The 19,825-nt window shown below is 37.0% G+C and overlaps 2 long non-coding RNA genes across 3 annotated transcripts in view; one reads left to right on the top strand and one right to left on the bottom strand.

The window, feature by feature from the left end:
* The window catches only part of LOC134484608 (uncharacterized), a 103,115-nt gene that overhangs the window by 14,897 nt on the left and 68,393 nt on the right, over positions 1-19,825 (top strand). The window contains exon 3 of the long non-coding RNA XR_010062111.1: positions 18,182-18,240. This is a non-coding gene — a long non-coding RNA (uncharacterized LOC134484608). The remainder of the gene's footprint in view (positions 1-18,181; positions 18,241-19,825) is intronic.
* LOC134484609 (uncharacterized) overlaps positions 14,537-19,825 on the bottom strand; it is a 10,019-nt gene continuing 4,730 nt past the window's right edge. The window contains exons 3-4 of one of the 2 annotated variants that reach the window (XR_010062114.1): positions 18,686-19,246; positions 14,537-18,097 (exon numbers count right to left, since the gene is read on the bottom strand). This is a non-coding gene — a long non-coding RNA (uncharacterized LOC134484609). Of the gene's footprint in view, positions 19,247-19,825 lie in introns of both variants that reach the window. The other variant, XR_010062113.1, reaches the window with a different exon arrangement.

Below are 19,825 nucleotides of genomic sequence, written 5' to 3'. Positions count from 1 at the left end.
CCAGACTAACCAGAGGGCACACAGAGTGTTTCCAAAATAACAAAATCATAAACGGAAAGGGAGAAATAACAGCAGAATCAGAGCAAATTATAAAATTTATCGGGGGTTGAGAATTTAGCTCAATGGTAGAGCACTTCTGTAGCAAGCACAAGGACCTGGGTTCGGTCCCCAGCTCTGAAAAAATAATTTAAAAAAAAGTTATCAGATTGTCCTACAAATGCCCATATTCAAGAAAACTTGAAAATATGGAGAAAAAGGACAATTTTCTCGACAAATTCCAGGTACCAAAGCTAAATCAGGAACAGAAAAACCGTTTAAACAACCAATAACTGTTAAGAAATACAAGCAATCATTAAAAGCCTCCCAACATAAAAGGAGTCCAAGATCAGATGGGTTTAGTTCAGAAATCTATCCAATATTCATAGAACATTTCATACCAATACTGTCCAAACTATACAACAAATTTGAAACAGGTGGAGCACTACCGAATTCCTTTTATGAAGCCACAATTACTCTTATACATAAACCACACAAAGACCCAACAAAAAAGAAAACTTCAGAGCAATTTCCGTTATGAATATTGGTGCAAAAATACTCGATAAAGTCTTGCAAACTGAGTCCAAGAACACATCAAAAAATCATCCATCATGATCATGTAGGTTTTATCCCAGGCATGCAGGGATGGTTTTGTATATAGAAACCATCAACATAATCCACTATATAATCACACTCAAAGATAAAAACCCAATGATCCTTTCATTACATGCTGAGAAAACATTTGAAAAAATTTAAAACTACTTCATGATAAAAGTCCTGGAAATTATAGGAACATAAGGACCGTTCCTAATCATATACAACAAACCAGTAGCTAACATTAAATTAAATGGAGAGAAACATGAAGCAATCCCACTAAAATCAGGGACATGACAAGGCTGTCCACTCTCTCACAATTTATACAATGTAGTTCACGATGTCTTAGCCAGAGGAAGCAAACAACAAAAGGAGGTCAAATGTATATAGACTGGCAAGGAAGAAGTAAAAATAGCACTGTTTGTAGATGATATGATAGTATACTTAGTGACCTCAAAAGTTTCACAAGATAATTCCTGAGCCTGATAAACAATTTTAGCAAAGTGGCTGGGTATAAAAGTAACTCTACACAAAAGCTAAACTAGCAGAGCAAGAAACTAGGCATATGACAACCTTCACAATAGCCTCAAATAATATAAATATCTCAAGGTGACTTTATCCAAGCAAGTAAAAGATATGAGCATATGAGCAGAACCACAAGTCTCTGCAGAAAGTGAAGGAGATTTCAGAAGATGGAAAGATCTCCCATGCTCATGAACTGGCAGGAATAATATAGTAAAAATGGCCATTATACCAAAAGCAACCTACAAATTAATTCCAATCCCCATCAAAATTCCAATCCAATTCTTCGTAGAGTTAGACAGTACAATTCATTATTTCATCTGGAATAACAAAAAACACAGAATAGCTAAAACTATCATCAACAGTAAAAGGACTTCCTTGGGAATCACTATCCCTGAACTCTAGTATTACAGAGCAACAGTGATAAAAACTGTATGGCATTGAGACAGAGCCAGGCAAATCAACCAGTACAATAGAATTGAAGACCCAGAACTTAACCCATACTCCCATGGTCACTTAATTTTTGAGAAAGAGCCAAAACCATTCAATGGAAAAAAAGATAGCATTTTCAGCAAGTGGTGCTGGTTCAACTGGAGGTCAGTATGTAGAAGAAGGCAAATTGGCCCACTCTTACTGCCCTGTAAAAAGCTAAAGTCCAACTGGATCAAGGACCTCCACTTCAAACCAGATAACCTCAAACTAACAGAAGAAAAAGTGGGGAAGCATCTGGAACACATGGGCACTTTAGAAAATTTCCTGAACAAAACACCAAAGGCTCATGTTCTAAGATCAAGAATCAACAAATGCCATCTCATAAAACCGCAAAGCTTCTGTAAGGCAGAGGACACTGTTCTTAGGACAAAATGGCAACCAACAGACAGAAAAAAGATCTTTACCAATCCTACAACAGATAGAAGGGTAATATCCAAAATATGCAAAGAAAACAAGAAGTTAGACTGCAGGAGACAAATAACCCTATTGAAAAATGGGGTTCAGAGCAAAACAAAGAATTCACAGCTGAAGAATATCGAATGTCAGTGAAACACCTAAAGAAATATTCAACATCTTTACACACAAGGGAAATGCAAATCAAAACAACACTGAGATTTCACCTCAAACCAGTTAGAATGGCTACGATCAAAAACTCAGGTGACAGAAGATGCTGGCGAGGATGTGGAGAAAGAGGAATACTCCTCCATTGTTGGTGGGATTGCAGACTGGTCCAACCATTCTGGAAATCAGTCTGGATGTTCCTCAGAAAATTGGACATTTAACTACCTAAGATACCAGCTATACCTCTCTCGGGCATATACCCAAAAGATGTACCTTCATATAACAAAGACACATGCTCCACTATTTTCATAGCAGCCTTATTTATAATAGCCAGAAGCTAAGAACCAAGATGCATTCAACAGAGAAATGGATACAGAAAATGTGGTACATCTACACAATGGAATATTACTCAGCTGTCAAACACAATGTCTTTATGAAATTCATAGGCAAATGAATGGAACTGGAAATATCATCCTGAGTGAGGTAATCCAATCACAGAATCACATACATGGTATGCACTCATTGATAAGTGCTATTGGCTCAAATTCTCGAATTACCCTAGATGCACAGAACCAAAATGTGAATGCTTCACTCCTTCTTTAAAAGGGGATCAAGAATACCCTTGTCAGGGAATAGGGAAGCAAATTGTAGAACAGAGGCCGAAGGAACACCCACTCAGAGCCTGCCCCACATGGGGCCCATACATATACAGCCAGCAAACTAGGTAAAAAGGATGAATCAATGAAATGCAGGCTGATAGGAACCAATGTAGATCTCTCCTGAGAGACACAGCCAGAATACAGCAAATACTTAGGCAAATGTCAGCAGCAAACCACTGTACTGAGAATGCGACCCCTGCTAAAGGAATCAGAGCAAGGCCTGAAAGAGTTAATGGTCTTGAGACCCCATCTGAACAAAAATGCCAACCAAACCTAGGTTCAACCGACTAAGCCACTACCCAAGCCTATACATGAACTGACCTGAACTCCAAATTCACAGGTATCAATGAATGCCTATTAGGGGCACCAGTGGAAGGGGAAGTCTTTGGTTCTCCCAAGAATGAACCCCCAGTGAATGGCATTTTTGGGAGAAGGGCAGTAATGTGTGGGTGGATCGGGAGAGGAAAACCCCTATAGAAGGGGAGAGGGAGGGGCTAGGAAAATGTTAATGGGCAAACTTGGAAGGGGAATAACATTTGAAATGGAAATAAGAAATACTCAATTTAATAAAGATGGAAGAAAAAAAGATACTCCCTCTGGAAGAGGAGAATGTATGATTTTCCTTTCAGGATCTGTGGGAGGAATTTTGGACACCTGGGCAAATGTGGAATAACCCTATAGAACATTGGAACCATTTGGTTATTTCCGGAAAGTCCTGGGTGGGTAGGAACATCTTGGGGAAAAATGGGAGATCCAAGTTCTCCATGTCTAGATAGGGAAGGATGTTGGCAACCTGGAATGTGTGGGGAAAGTACCTGTCCCAATTTGTCAGTATAAGAGTCAGCAAAAAGTGGCCCAGGCACAGTGTGATATTCTTTGAGTCTTTCACTATTCTTTCCAGTATTGTGTTTTGTAGATGTTACAGGCACTCTGGCTACCAACTCGTCCTAGTCCACATGTTCCTCAATCCCAGTAGACATAACCCGCTTTTCTTTTCTTTACTTTTTTTTTTTTCATCTTCCCAAGAACCAAGAATGGGAACTTAGATGAGGCCACTCTTTTTCGGGTAGCAGGATGTAAAGCAGATCTTCTGATATCCCTAGTCAGTGGGTTTCTCAGTGATCTGCTATCCTTGGTCAGTGTATTACTCATGCCCTCAGAAACCCTCAGAGTAAGTGGAACTGTCCATTTCTTCTTCTCTGTCAGTTCCCTTCTGGAGTCTAGGTCCCTCTTATTGACTGAAGCCTTTATATGATCTTTGAGTTTCTGCAGGTTTTCTGTAACATGAGCATCAGGTTTTTTGAATCTCTGATCTTCATAGGGTTTTGGGCATCTGAACTTGTCCCGAGCCCTTCTAAGTAGTCCGGGAGGTGCAAAGTCGCTCGGGTCTCTGGTGTTCAATTGCTTCCCCCACTGTGGTAGGAAGTTATAATCCACTTGGGGGACACCGAAGGTCTTCCAGGCTGTGGAGGCTGGGAAACCTTAAAATGCTTCCCCCATTGGAGTCCGGTGTTATAATCATCTTGGGGGACACTGAATGGGCTTCCAGGCTGTGGAGGCTGGGAATCCTTCAACTGATTCCACTGTTGCACTCAGGTGTTGTTGTCATCTTGGGGGACACTGAAGGGTTCCCAGGCCGTGGAGGCTGAGAAATCGTTGGTGCATGGTCAGAGGGTGAAGTCCGGGATGAGGGTCGCTGGTCTCTCTCCTCACATCTGGTCGTTTAGTCTTTAAGGAAATTGAACAAGAAATGTCGAATGGGCTACTACCATGTGAAGGGGCAGTGAATGTACTTGCCAGTGGTGAGTCATGGTAAGCATCAGTTGAGCTGTATCCTTTGAGTATGTCTCTCTATCTTCCGAGAACTGTGGACAAGTCCGGAAGGCAAAGCAGGGAAATCTCGAGTGACCATTGATCTCCTGAAACAGCCAAAGCTCTAGAGGAGCTGTCCTCGAGTTTGCACAGGGAAGTAGCGAGGTCTGCAAGGGGCAGTCGTGAGGTCTGCACCGGGCAGTCAGGAGCTGCTTCACTTGTCATTTCTGCTTGTAGTAGCGGGACGATCATCCAAGCTTTCTGAATGAGGAGGAACCCTGTCGAATCTCTTCCTTTGTGTCCAGATTGCTATCTGCTATTGTGCCCACTGTCAGGGGACAAGACCAGGGATTCGGGAAGGAGCAACATGAATGGAAAGGGCAAGGGGTGCTTAGGACACTGTGCGGTCAAGCGACACTTACAACACGGTAGATCCCTCTAACCAGAGGCCATCTGTGGTGCAGTGATGTGTCTTGGAGCCTCATAACCGAATGGGAAAGGTTGATCCAGACCCTTGATCCTCAGAGACTGCAGGGACTAGAAAATCACTGGTGGATTTTTTTAGGGAATGAACATGTGATAGGAATTGTATAGAGCATTGAATGCATGGGCTTGATATTAGAATTCCATTTGAGTTCCAGATATTACTGTGATGCTTCTGCCTTGATGTATCACTATTTTTTCTTGTCCCAAAGCTCTTAATATTCTTTCCGTGATGATATTTTTGAAATATTGAGTATGCTACACAATGGAAAGTATTTTCTCTAATCACATATATTGAAATTCTAAATATGTCTTGATATCGTATGCAGTTGCCTTTATTATTACTATTATTAACAATTGTATTTCTTTGCATTTCAAATATTGCCCCCTTTCCGGTCCGCCTCTATAATCCCCACCACCACATACTCTTCCTCTTTGTCTCTAAGAGCGTGCGTCCCCAACACCCCCAGTCGTTCTTACCTCACCCCTCTAGATTCGCTCTTCTCTGGGACATCAAGCTACTAAGGACCAACTGCTTCCCCTTCCACTGATGTGAGATGAGGCAATTCTCTGCTACATTTGTAGGGTACCAGAACATGTATATTCAATGGTTGGTGGTTAGGTCCATGGGTTCCCTGAGGGGTCTGGTTAATTGATATCGTTGTTCTATCTCTAATAACAATCCCCTTCAGCCCCTTAAGCCCTTCCCCTACATCTTCCATTGGGATCTCTAGGTTCAGTTCAATGGTTAGCTGTGAATATCTGCATCTGTCTCAGTCAGGTGTTGGCAAAGCCTCTCAGAGGACAGGCATATCAGACTCCTGTTTGCAAGCACATATCAGCAGCAGCAACAGTGTCCAGGTTGGTGTCTGCAGATCTCTGGATGGCCTTTCTTTCAGCCTCTGCCCCACTTTCCCCTCTGCATTTCCATTAGACAGGATAACTCTGAATATATTTGAGATGGGTGAGTGGTCCCATCCTTACACTGGGGGCCATGTCTATCTACTGGAGGTGGTGTCTTCAGGTTAATTTCAGTGTTATTGTTGATGTTGGCCAATGTCATCAGTATTGGGTCCAGGGAACCTGTCGCATTCCTAGTATCTGGTTTATCCTAGAGGATACCCCCATCCTCAACTGTTCCTTCTCTCTATACTAATTTTCCTGGTCCTCTGTTTTTTTCCCTGTTTCTTCCAACATCTTATCCTGATCTCCTATTTTTCTATTTCACTCCCCTCTCTCACACAGGGTGATTCCTCCATCTGACTCCCATGAAAATTTTCTTCCCCCTTCTAATTGTTAATGAAGCAATCCCCCTTTGTCCTTTCTTGTTAAGCTTCAGAGTGCATATGAGTTTATGGTGGATATTATGAGCTCTTGGGCTAATATTCACTTACTAGTGAGGGCATGCTATGTGCATTTATTTGTGTTTTTGTTATGTCACTCAGGATTATATTTTCTAGTTTCATCCATTTCCCTATGAATTTCATGAAGTCATTCTTTTTAATAGCTGCATACCACACCATTGTGTAAATGTACCACATTATATCAATCTGTTCCTCTTTTGAGGGACATCTGGGTTCTTTCCAGCTTCTGTCTGTTATAAATAAGGCTGCTCTGAACATAGTGGAGCATGTGTCCTTGTTGTAGGTTGGAGCAAGTTTTGGGTATATGCCATCCAATGGTACAGCTGGATCCTCAGGTAGTAAATACTATGTTCAATTTTCTGAAGAAGCTCCAGCCTGGATTCCAGGGTGATTTTAAGAGCTTGTAATTTCCACAGTGAAAGAGTGTTCCTTTCTCTCCACATCCTTGACAGAGACTGTTGTCACCTGACTTTTTTGACTTAGCCATTCTGACTGGTATGAGGTAGAATTTCAGGATTGTTTTGATTTGCATTTCCCCAATGAGTAAGGATGTTGAACATTTTTAGGTGCTTCTCATCCATTCAATATTCATCAGTTGAGAATTTTTGTTTAGAACTGTAGCCCAGTATTAAATAGGGTTATCTGATTCTCCGGAGGATAGCTTATTGAGTTTTTTTGTATATATTGGATATTAGCACTCCATCGGATATAGGATTGGTAAAGATCTTTTCCCAATCTGTTAGTTGCTGTATGGAAGTAATAACAGTGTTCTTTGTCTTAGAGAAACTTTGAAATTTTATGAAGTTTCATTTTTCAATTTTTGATCTTAGAACAAAAGCCTTTGGTGTTCTATTGAGGAAATTTTCCCCAGTACCAATCTGTTTGATGCTTTCCCCTGCTTTTCATCAATTAGTTTCAGTGTATCTGGTTTTATTTGGAGTTCTTTAACCCAGTTTACTTGAGCTTTGTACAAGGAGATAAGAATGGATTGATTTGCATTCCTCTACCTTCTGCCCTTCAGTTGAAACAGCACAATTTTTAAAAAAAATGCTATCTTTTTTTTCCACTGTATGGTTTTAGATCCTTTGTTAATTATCAAGTGGCCATAGCTGTGTGGGTTCATTTTTGGGTCTTACATTCTATTCCATTGTTATACCTGACTGTCTCAATACCAATACAATACAGTTTTTCCTCACCATTGCTCTGTAATACAACTTGAGCTCAGGGATAGCGATTTCCTCAAATGATTTTATTTTTAAGAATAGTTTTCTCTATCCTGGGATTTTTTTTTTATTCCATATAAATTTGCAAACTGCCATTTTTATGTCTGTGAAGAAATCAGTTGTAATGTTGATGGAGATTGCATTGAATCTGTAGGTTGCTTTTGGCAAGATGGCCATTTTTACAATATTAAACCTGCCAATACATGAACATGGGAGATCTTTCTAATTTCTGAGATCTTCTTCAATTTATTTTTTTCAGACAGTTGTGTTCTTGTCATGTATATCTTTCATTTGCTTGGTTAGAGTCACACAGAGGTATTTTATAAGCTTTTTCACTATTGTCAAGGGTGTCATTTCTGTAATTTCTTTCTCAGCCTATTTCTCTTTTGAGCAGAGGCAGGATACTGATTTGTTTGAATCAATTTTAAACTCTTCCACTCTGCTATAGCTGTTTATCTGCTTAGAAATTCACTGGTGGAAATTGTCGGGTCACAACATCTGCATATAGTGACATTTTGAAAATTTCCTTTGCAATATGTATCCCTTTACATCCATTTGTTTTCTGTTTACTCTGGCTAGGGCTTTGAATACTATATTGAAAAGGTAGGGAGAGAGTGGTTATCATTGTCTAGTTCCTGATTGTAGTGGGATTGCATTAAGTTTTTCTCCATTTAGTTTGATATTGGCCTCTGGTTTGCTGTATATTGCTTTTATTGAGTTCAGTATGGTCCTTGAATTTCTGATCTTTCCAAGACTTGTAACATGAAGGGCTACGTTCTGTAAAATGCTTTCTCAGCATCTAATGAAATGATTGCTTGTTTTGTTTTCTTTGAATTTGTTTTTATAGTGGGATTAGTTTGATTAGTGATCAGGTTCTGTATATTGAACCATCCCTGTATCTCTGGGATGAAGCCTACTTGATCATGATGGATCATTGTTTTCATGTATTCTTGGATTTGACTTGCAAGAAATTTACTGAGAATTTTTGCAGGGATATTCATGAATAAATTGGTCTGAAATTCTCTTTCTTTTTTGGGTCTTTGTTTGCTTTAGTTGTAAGCATAATTGTGGCATCAGAGAAGGAATTGCGTAGTGTTCCTTCTATTTCAAGTTTGTGGAATAGTTTGGAGAATATTGGTATTAGGTATTCTATGAAGGTCTGAGAGAATTCTGTACTAATCCTTTCTGGTCCTGGGATCTTTTGGTTGGGAGACATTTAATGACTGCTTCTACTACTTTACAAGTTATGGGAGAATTTAGGTGGTTTATCTGATTCTGATTCAACTTTGGTACCTTATATCTCTCTAGAAATTTATCCATTGAATCCTTACTTTCCCACTTGTTAAGTATAGGCTTTTATAGAAGGATCTGATAATTTTTTGAGTTTCCTCACTTTCTTTGGTTATATCTCTATTTCATTTCTGACTTTGTTATTTTTAATTTGAATATAAGGGATTTACCTATTTCTGGATTTTTCAAAGAGCCAGCTCCTGGTTTTGTTGATTCTTTATATAATTCCTTTCATTTCTACTTGGTTGATTTCAGTCCTGAGTTTGATTATTTCCTGCTGTCTAGTCTTTGGATTTTTATTGGTTCTGAGATTTCAGGTGTTCTGTCAAACTGCTAGTGTATCATAGCTTCTGTTTGTTTGTGGAGGCTCTCAGAGCTATGAGTTTTCCTCTTGCATTGCTTTTTTGTATTCCCAAGTTATGCCTTCATTTTCATTAAAATCTGAAATGTCTTTAATTTTTTTCTTTATTTCTTCCTTGAACAAGTTCTCATCGAGTAAATCATTCTTCAGCTACCATGTATATGTGGGACTATGGTTGTTCTTATTGTTATTGAATACCTTTCTTAGTCTGTAGTGATCTCATAGGATGCATGGGATTAATTCAAACTTCTTGTATCTCTTGAGGCCTGTTTTATGATGGATCAGATTGTCAGTTTTTGAGAAGGTACCATGTAAGACTGAGAAGAAAGTGTCAGGACCATAACAGGACAAGCTAATAACTAGCAGGTGATCATCCTGAGATACACAGCTTCGGATTATTTTATAATCTACAACTGGTTATCCCTTATTAAGCAAAGTTGTAAGGGATTCATTTTGGGAAAGTTTACGCTATTAAATGCTATTCCTGTTGTTATTATTAGACATATATAACAATCATTGAGTAATAGCACACCCCTTTGGAGCAGATCTCTGCAGTCATACGAAGTTTTACTGTCCCGTAGTGATACTATACAGGCAAATAGATGAATTCTTTAGTCTTAATAATGATTCTACAATAATTCCTAAAATTATATCAATGGTTATTAATCTCTATTATAGTGGGACTGCTATAAGTCTCTTTATTTTTTTTCTTTTTCTTTTTTTCAGAGCTGGGACTGAACCCAGGGCCTTGCGCTCGCTAGGCAAGTGCTCTACCACTGAGCTAAATCCCGAACCCGTATAAGTCCCTTTCTAATAGTCAAAATTGCAGTGACAATTCTGCCGGTGTCCCTAGTGTCAACAGTTAATTTTTCTGAGATAGTAAACAGACTTTCTCCTACTAAGAACACATTCTAAGATGTTGCAATACAGTTATCAAGAGTCATAAAAAGAAAACAAACGATTTGTTGCAGGTGCAAGGACAGAGGATAAGATATTAACTGGGTTTATCTATATATAACTTCACTAACAACTATGGTTTTGGATCTTCAGTGAGCCTGTGGAGCTGACACAGGTGATGAATGTTTTGCCAGATAATTACTCTTGATGGATATTGATGTAAAAATTCTCGGTTGTAAATTATGTGTCACTTTATGCTTTGATCTTTCATATGAACTTGTGATGAACATTGTAAAACAGGATCATATATTCTTAAAGATGTTTAAGTTCTGAGGAGAAAGAGAAGACACACAGAAGGACTGAGAGAGAAGGACTGAACTGGAAGGACAGAGATAGGTGGACTGACCTGTAGATGGACAGAGCTGAAAAGTCAGCTTTGAGTTAAGGAGAACTGAGCTTAGTAGAACTGAGCCAAAAATATCTGGGCTGAGAAGAAATGTAGAGAGGAATAATGTAGATACTATAAGTAACGTAAGAGGGCAATCTGCAGAATGCAGAGGAGAAGAGGAAAAGAGAAGAAGCTGGAAAGAACAGAAGGTGCAGGCAGGTTTCTCCTTACCATGGGACAGAACAGGTCATTTCTTAATAGCAATGCAGGCTTACTCTTATCAAAAGGAACAAGGCTTTTCTCTTACACACTTGGGTTTAATTCACTTAGCATTAAAAGGGTCGAAGTGATTTTTTTCTTTATGTTATAAAGATTGGACCTCATCATTCTGCACTGGTGCTTGGTCTCCTGCTCCCTATGCATATGAAAGTAAGGATGTCTGTTTAAATATGTAATTACAAGAATGAATGCATATGTGTGTGTGTAAGAGTATAATTGTGAGAATGCGTGTAAGTTGGACCCAGCTGATTTTGAGTGGAAATATATAAATGCACGTTTATGGAATTCAGGTGTAAAATTACATGTTTATGCATATTTGGCTATGTAAAATACTGACATCATTTGTGATTCAAATATACTAACAATATGTCTATACTTACCTTCATTATTATATAAACTACTCATTGAAGAAATTTTAATGGATATATCAAAATTTGTTTATAGGAATGGTACATCAAATATTTCTGTTAATAGTCAAAATCAGGAAATTCTTTCTATATTTATGCATTTTGGTATTTGAATATGGAAGAAACTGAATGATGTTAGATTTTGTAATAATGTTTATAAATCATTTATTCTTAATGTTTGTTGAAAGAAGGAAGTTATCAATGAATACATATATACAATGTGCCACACATTACAAAAGCAATGTGCCACACCTTTGTAACATAAATAGAGCAAATTAAATATATAATTTATGAACTAAAGTTGAGCAATCATGTAAAAAAGCAAAATATATCATAGAGTCTACCTACATTTGGAGTTAAGAGATGATTCATGCTTCTGTGTATTTCTTTCTAGACATCTAAAGAGATAAAATTAGTGTGGAAAAGGCTAAAACTGCAATTAGTGTGCTTCATGTAGTATACATATTTAAACAATGCTTTTGAAAAAATATACAGTACATATTTTCAAGGTTACATATACAGCATATACAAAAATTCAGTGTCCATAAATTATCAATAACACTCAAGCTACTTTCTCTGGTCTTATTATATTTGAATTGTCAAAGATATACATGTATGTATGTATGTATACTCAAACAGGCATACTCACAGACAAACAAACAAACACACACAATACTTCTAAAAATTTAAAACAAATTTGTAAATAATAGTCTTTCAGACAAAACTAATGAAAAAGGATGAACTAAATTTCCAGTGTAATGTACTCTCAAAAGTGTACTTTCTAGCATATAAAACTTTACCTTATAATTTTTAAAAAAATCGTACGGGGCCAATATATGTAATCAGATCCCATTTGGACTTATTACTCAGAGTTAAAGTAGAAATTGAAATGAAGTGGGAAAAATATTAAATTACAAGATTTAGCTATACACTTTCAATTATACAAAAAAATTTGAGAAACAGTGAAATGACACAACATGTAAAATTGCTTTCTATTAAGCATTGATATCTAAGTTTAGTCTTCATAGTCTATATAAAAGAGAGAACTAAATCTCAAAAGTTTTTTCCGGGCTTAAATACAATTTTCTTGGCTTGTGAATATACCCAGAACCAATCAATACAATGAAAATGGATAGATGTTGTGTTACAACAAATAAAACACATTTTGATTATTTATTCAGTATAAATTTATTTTTGTAGCATTTCTTCCTATGTTTCTGTTGGATATTATATAAATCCTCACTTTGGTGTGGTCAGTGCTTAAATTTAACTGAACATGACTGAATATGTCAATATAGTAGAAATGAATTCTTGGGGCAGAGAATACCTTTGGGTTAAACCTGGTTATAATGAAATGGTGGTGACAATGAGCACAACTAAATAGAAGGAAAGAAACTGTGGCTTCAGGTACAGGAGTCAATATAAGATTTCACTTTGTAGTGTTGGAAGAATTGTTCCGTGATATCATGAGATTGTGCAGTGAACAGGCCTTTTCTTTATTCCTGTAATGAAAGCAAAAATTTGTGGCTTTCAGTTCCTTCAGAGAGCTTGCTACGTGTGTAGATCAATCAGCAACTCGGGACGAGGGATTTAGGTGTGCAAAATATATTTTTGATACTGAATTTCTTCTAGGTACTTTAGGGAGCTAACTTCATAAGATTTGGAATATAATCAGACAAGAGCTTGTTAAAGATGTAGAAAAGCACGGAGTGTGGTGGCAGAGGCCTTTAATCTTAGCACTGGGTAGCAGAAGCAGGCCGAACTCTAAGTTCAAGGCCAGCTTGGTCTACAGAGAGAGAGAGAGAGAGAGAGAGAGAGAGAGAGAGAGAGAGAGAGAGAGAGAGAGAGAGAATAGGTGAAAGAGATAGTGAGTTCTGGTACTGCCAGGGATATAAAAGAAACAGTGTCACAAAAATTTTCAAGAATAAGTTCTGTATTATACAGAGAAAATTCTCATTTTATTTTAGTAAGATGTTAACAATTCTTTCTTGATTCTAATGAAATCTCTTAGCTATAAAATAATGTGAAGGCAACGAAAATGTAAGAAAAGATGTTTTACATCACTATTCCCCTTAAACTATAAGTTGAATTTTTACTAAATAATCCTATGTAAATACACTTTGAAGGCTTTTCTGTAGCTAAAGGGCATTTACATTGTGAATTAAGAATGATGGATTTCATGCCAATCTTGAATTGTCATCACTAAGGTGTAGAAGCATATTAAGCATACAAAATCATACATAAAATTTTGCACAATAAAAAATGAGAACCTTTAATTGGTTTTCCTCTAATGTAAACACCTTCTTTTTGTTGGAGTGAAGATTGGATGATTTGAACTAATTTTATGAGAAATACCACCTGCTTTCAGAAGATAAGTAACAGAGAAAGATGAGGAAAAACATATGCTAAGGAACAATGAACTGGGATAGAGTATTCTATGTAATACATAGAACAATAAATTTGACCCATCTATTACTGGTAAGGTGGGGACTTCATTACGCACATCTATGTACTTAAAATTGTTTTCTTTTCCTTCTTAAGTTTGTATGGTTGCTATGAAAACTATGGGTTTTGTGTTAAGATCTTTGCATATTTAATGATAGTTTTGAAATATTAGTGTTATAATCAAAAGCCGTGCTTTGTACATACTTTTTAAGCAACAAAAAAGAGAAGTGTCTGCTTGGGTTTTATGAAGAAAGTTACTATGGTAAACATTAATTAATTTTTCTGACATATACATTATCTTCATGTACCATGCTTGTTGATGAAACCTTAGCACATAGGAATGAATAGTAACCATCTTAGTATAGTTTCAGGATTTTATTGTATCTTGTTTGCCATGTGCCTTTCTATTAAAATGCTATCACTTTTCTAAGTCTCTTAATTTAACTGGAGAGGTTTGCAATATCTCCTATTCTGTTGGTTATTCATATAATTCGTCTTTGGTGTTGTTATTGAATTTTATGACTAACTTCTTAATATTCTTTATTTTGAAGGTAATATATATATACATATACATACATATATATATGTAAAATAGTTTATAAAAAGATTACAGTTTTAGTGGAAATATAACTTAGTGATGAACAATTTTATAAGTATTCTCTAAATTATTGAATATTCTACATTTTATTAGTATAAAAATATTATAAATACCACATCCTTTATTAACTTTAACACACACTGCTCCAGTTAATATAAACACAAATATGTTCGTCATATTTATCTTTGAAATTTTCTTAGTTTCTTAGTTCCTTAGTTTCTTAGTTTCTTGACTTTTCTATCTGAGCTTTCTCATCGTTTTTCAAAAATAAATCTATTGCTCTTTTATTGAGAATCATAATGAATATTCATTGATACATAGATATATAATAATGTGACAATATACACAATGGTACTTCATTCTCCCTAGGAAAACTAAACCGAGTAAGGTAACACAGACTTAGAAAGGCAAATACCATGTGTTCTTTTTCAAAGAGATCAAAGAATCTCCTTTTAATATACTTGTATTTATGTGAAGCTGTGGGTGGTTTGAGTTCATTTAACTGGTATACGTCACAGAGATTAGAGAGATTAGAGAGTAGGGTTTTAAACAGTGTGGTATGGAAGATATTGAGCATGTGGGATATGAATCTAGAAGTAAGAATAATGAAGAGAGACTAGTATAAGTGGTGAGGGACATAGGGCAGGCGGAAACAAAGAACTGAGGAAGCGAGGATGAGGGTGATTGTCTACAAACATAACATATGGCAACCTGTTACTTTATAGGTTAGGTTATAATAAATATTAAAATTTAAAACTAATACCATAATGTTCAATGCTATAAACATCATGTTTGAGGAAAAATGCCAGGAAGTGATATCAGAATGAAAACAATATATTTATCTTATTTGATCTTAGTCATATTATCCATAATTACTTGTTAAAAACATCATTTGTCTGCCAAATTTATGGTACCACTTAAAAATTGCCTGTGATATAATAATTCCTTATGATAGTAGAGAATTTTTATTATTAGGTCAATTTTTAAAATCTGTGATTTGATCTTGTTTTAAGTTTCTTTTTACCTAAATTTGGTCCTCATGACATTCACTCATACTAAATTATAATTTTCAATTTTAACATACTACTCTAAAATATGATCAAGAGGGTTGTTGAAATTGCTCAATTATAAGTAATATTATCCATAAACTACAGGACATCCTCCACAAAGCTTAAAGGTACAAAGAAGATAAACAAGAAGAATGGCCAAAGTGCATAAGATTGACTCTCACTTAGAATGGGGAATAAAATAGTCTAGGAGGCCGATTGAGGAAAGGAACTAGATGAGAGATGGAAGGAAGAGGAGAATGGATCCTGTGTGTGAAGGGACAGGAGATAGGACCTGATAGTCATGAGAAAAAAAGGAAATCTTGAACTTAAAGAGATGAGGAGGTGGGAGAAACCTCCAGGAAGAGAAAGAGACCTGGTATAATGGAGGTACCCAGGAATCAATGGGGTGACCTAAGCTTGAATTACATTGGTGATATGAAACATTAAGAGGCCAACTCCCATAGCCTGGAAAGACCAGCAATGGAGGGATAAAGACACAAATACACCCACAAAACCTTCTTCGCAAAATTTTTCAAGCCTAAAAGAAAATCTGAACCGCATTCTAGGGTCCATATTGTCCTTTGCTTTACTGATGGCTGGTAATTTTTGCTTAAATTAAGGATTTGAGAGATTATCATTTGAAGTAGGTATACAATATTTATACTGTTATATTCATGCTTTAGCTGGGCCAACTTTGTTGCCAATATCATTGCAAAAATTAAAATTGGAAAACAGAATATATGAGTACACATTCAGTAATATATATAAAGTCTCCTTTCAAAGAATATACAATAAGGAAATGTAATACAATATTCATTCACCTAAATGTCTGGAAGGAAAATATTGGACTTTGGGAAACAGACAAAACCTAGGAACTTGAACTGTATGTCACAGGAATGGAACTGGGAGTGGAATTATTATCCAGAATAATCTCCTCCACCCCATGTTCCTAGATCTTTATAGCCATGCCAAGCCCCTGACCAACATTCTCTATTCCGAACATGTACGTACGAATGAAGCAAAGAGAAGTCTCCAGCATTAGAGATATATAGTATTTAAAGGTTTCCAGTGTGTCACAAGAGACACTCTTGGAAAGGGAACCCTCAAATCTGGTCAATGTAAAGAAAGCTGTTCAACAGTTAGATCATGGCAGTTCTCAGTGACATCATCATTAGGTCCTCCCTGAAATATCTCTTGTATCCTGAAGAGCTCTAGCTTTTCTGTGATGTCACAAGTGTCATGGTGACAGCAACTGCCTCTTGGATATTCTTTGAGGACCTCTAGGGTTAACTCATTGACCTCTTATTCTGGCTAAACAGCCATTTGTTAGGGAGATAAAAGAGAAGGAAGCTGGCCTTCTGTCTTTGTATAAAAAAGGAAGAAATAAATGGTCCATGGGAAAGCTCAGTGAGTCTTGGGTAGGCGTTGAGTGTTGTATCTGAAGAGATAGCCTTGATCTGAGCCTTACACACATGGGAATCCAGAGCTGGGATTCTCTCATTATCATCTGGACTTCCCTGCTTGATATGGTTTCTGGAATTTAGAGAGTTTATATAATCATTTTCTTCATTCCAAAAGTCAGTTGTTGGGAAGGGCACAGTTGTTCTAGTGAGAGCTCATGGCTTTCACTCTTTTTGCCCTGAAGAAAAAGGTCCGAAGAAACAAAGGATAGACAAGTATTGTCTCCTCAGCTCAGTGTAAACGCCTCCATGCTTTGGACACCTATAGTGCAGTTTGTGTCTGACACTGATATTTGGGAGAGAAGAGCTTCTAGTTGAGACTTCATCATCTCAGTCTTTCCACTAGTATTACTCTGATTACCATTTGCTGATAGTTACCCTTTAGATTTCTGAGTCAATATGTGTAATTAGCTGACAGATGTCTTTTCTTTAATTTATTTCATTTTTTTTTTAATTTTTAGCAAATTTTATTGCTTTTTTTATTTGGATATTTCTATATTTGAATTTCAAATTTGATTTTCTTTCCCAGTTTCATGTCCATAAGACCCGTAACTAGTCCACCTAACATTCTTCTATAACCTACCTTAGTGAACCTTGATATTACCTTGAACTGAGAGTTAAACCTAGGTTGGACCAGGAACTTCTCCTTCCATTGGTTCCCAACAAGGCCATCCACTGCTACATATGCAGTTGGACACATAGGTCTGTCCAAGTACAGTCTTTGAATATTGGTTTAGTACCAGAAAGCTCTGGTTCACTGGCATTGTTGTTCTTATGGAATTGAAATCCCCTTAAGCTCTTGTAATTCTTTCTCAAAAACTACCAACAAGAGATCCATTTTTGGTTCACTGGTTTGCCAGTAGCATTCTCTTCTGTATTTGACTTGCTCAAGCTGTGTCTCTCAGGAAAGATGTACATCTGGTTCCAACTATACATTTGGTGGCTCCTACAGCTATGAGGTTAGGTGGAATTTTCACATGGATTATGTACACCTAGGTCAAGAATGTAGAATCCACAAATGGCAATTCCAAACACCTCCCTCTTGTTCTTATGAACCTATTGAAGTTGAAGTTTCCCTGGACATCAAGCCATTCATCTCCCTGCACATCCTCCTGAATTTTATGTTTGTCCTGAAGTAACAACCATGGTAAAACCTCGAAAACCTTCACGTCTGGCCCTAGAGGAACAGGAAATTAGATATTAAAGAACTGATGTCTAATGAGACTACTGAAACATATTCTATATTTCATGTTTTCCTTAGCTTTTCTGATGTCTCGAAATTTTTGGATAAACTAAGGATTTGGAAGTTCATCATTGGAAGTAGGTACATAATATTTACATTTTTATATTCAACCTTAGGTGGGACCCTTGGGTTGCCAAAATCATTGCAAAAAAACATGAAATTGGAAAACAGAATTTTTCACTTCACATTCAGGAATATATAAAGTCACCTATCAAGGAATGTACAATGAGAAACTGTAATGAAATATGAATTCAATTAAAGGATTGTAGGGAAAATGCTGGCCTTTGGGAAACAGAGATAACCTAGGATATTGAACTGTATGTCACAGTAATGGACCTGGTAATAAAATTATTATCCAGAGGAATCTCTTCCACTCCATGTTCCGAGATCTTTTCTACCCATGCAAAGCTCCTGATTATCTTTTCCTTTCAGAGCATGTAACCACTAAGGAAATAAAGAGAAGTTTCTAGCTTTAAAGACATGTAGAATGAAAAGGTTTCCATTGTTTCACAGGAGACAAACCTTGCAAGGGCACCCTCGAATCTGGTCATTGAAAGGAAAACACTTTAGCAGGTAGGCCATGGCAATTCTCAGTGACATCACCATTAGGCCTATCTAAAAAAATCTGTTGTATCCTGGAGATCCCTAGTTTCTTCTGTGATGTAACAAGTGTTGTCCTGACAGAAGTTGCCTCTCCAGTAGTCCTTCAGTACCTCTAGGGTTTACTATTTGGCCTCTAATTCAGCATAAACAGCCTTTGGGAAGGAGAAAAAAGAGGATGAAGTGATCAAAGATGGGAAGAAGGAAGCTGGCCTTCTGCTTTGTTATAAAAAAAAAGAAATATGTGGTCCATGGGAAATCTCAGTCATTTCTGGGTAGTGGTTGAGAAGGTTTGCTGAAAAGATAGTATTGATTGGAGCCTTCCAAATATGGTAATCAGGAGATGGGAGCCTCTCAGATGCATCTGGACTTCCCTGCTAGTTATGGTTCCTGGAAGTCGGAGAATTTATATCATTCATGTCTTTTTTCCAAAGCCAAGTGTTGGAAAGGGCACAGTTTTCTTTAAAGCTGATGGTTTTGGTCCTAAGGAAGAAGGGAAAGACAAGTATTGTGTCCTCAGCTCAGAGTAAATTACTCTGTGCTTTGGATTCCTAGAGTGCAGATTGTGTCTGACACTGATATCTGGGAGAGAAAATTGCTTCTATTTGAGATTTCACCATCTTCGTCTTTGAACTAGTATTACTCTGACTACCATTCCCTGACAGTGACCCTTTAGATTTCTGAGTCAAAGGGTGTAATTAATTGGCAGTTTTCTTTTCTTTTATTTCTTTCCTTTTTTTCTTTTTTAGCAAAATATATAGCTTTTTTAAATTTGATATTTCTATATTTACATTACAAATGTTATTCCTTTTCCAATTTCCTGTCTCTAAGATCCCTAACCAGTCCACCTCCCATTCTACTATAATCCCCTTACTACCCCTTTGCATTCCCATGAACTGTGAATCAAATATAGGGAGGACCAAGAGCTTCTACTTCTGTTGGTTCCCAAGAAGGCCATCTGGTACTAAATATGCAGTGGGAGCCATAGGTATGTCCATGTACATTCGTTGAATATTGGTCTAGTACTAGAAAGCTCTGGTTCATTGACATTGCTTTTCTTAT

This window comes from Rattus norvegicus (assembly GCF_036323735.1).
Source record: "Rattus norvegicus strain BN/NHsdMcwi chromosome Y unlocalized genomic scaffold, GRCr8 chrY_unlocalized_18, whole genome shotgun sequence".
NCBI lineage: Eukaryota > Metazoa > Chordata > Mammalia > Rodentia > Muridae > Rattus > Rattus norvegicus.
The sequence above is the reverse complement of the archived record's forward strand: the minus strand, read 5'-3'. Positions and strand labels throughout refer to the sequence as shown.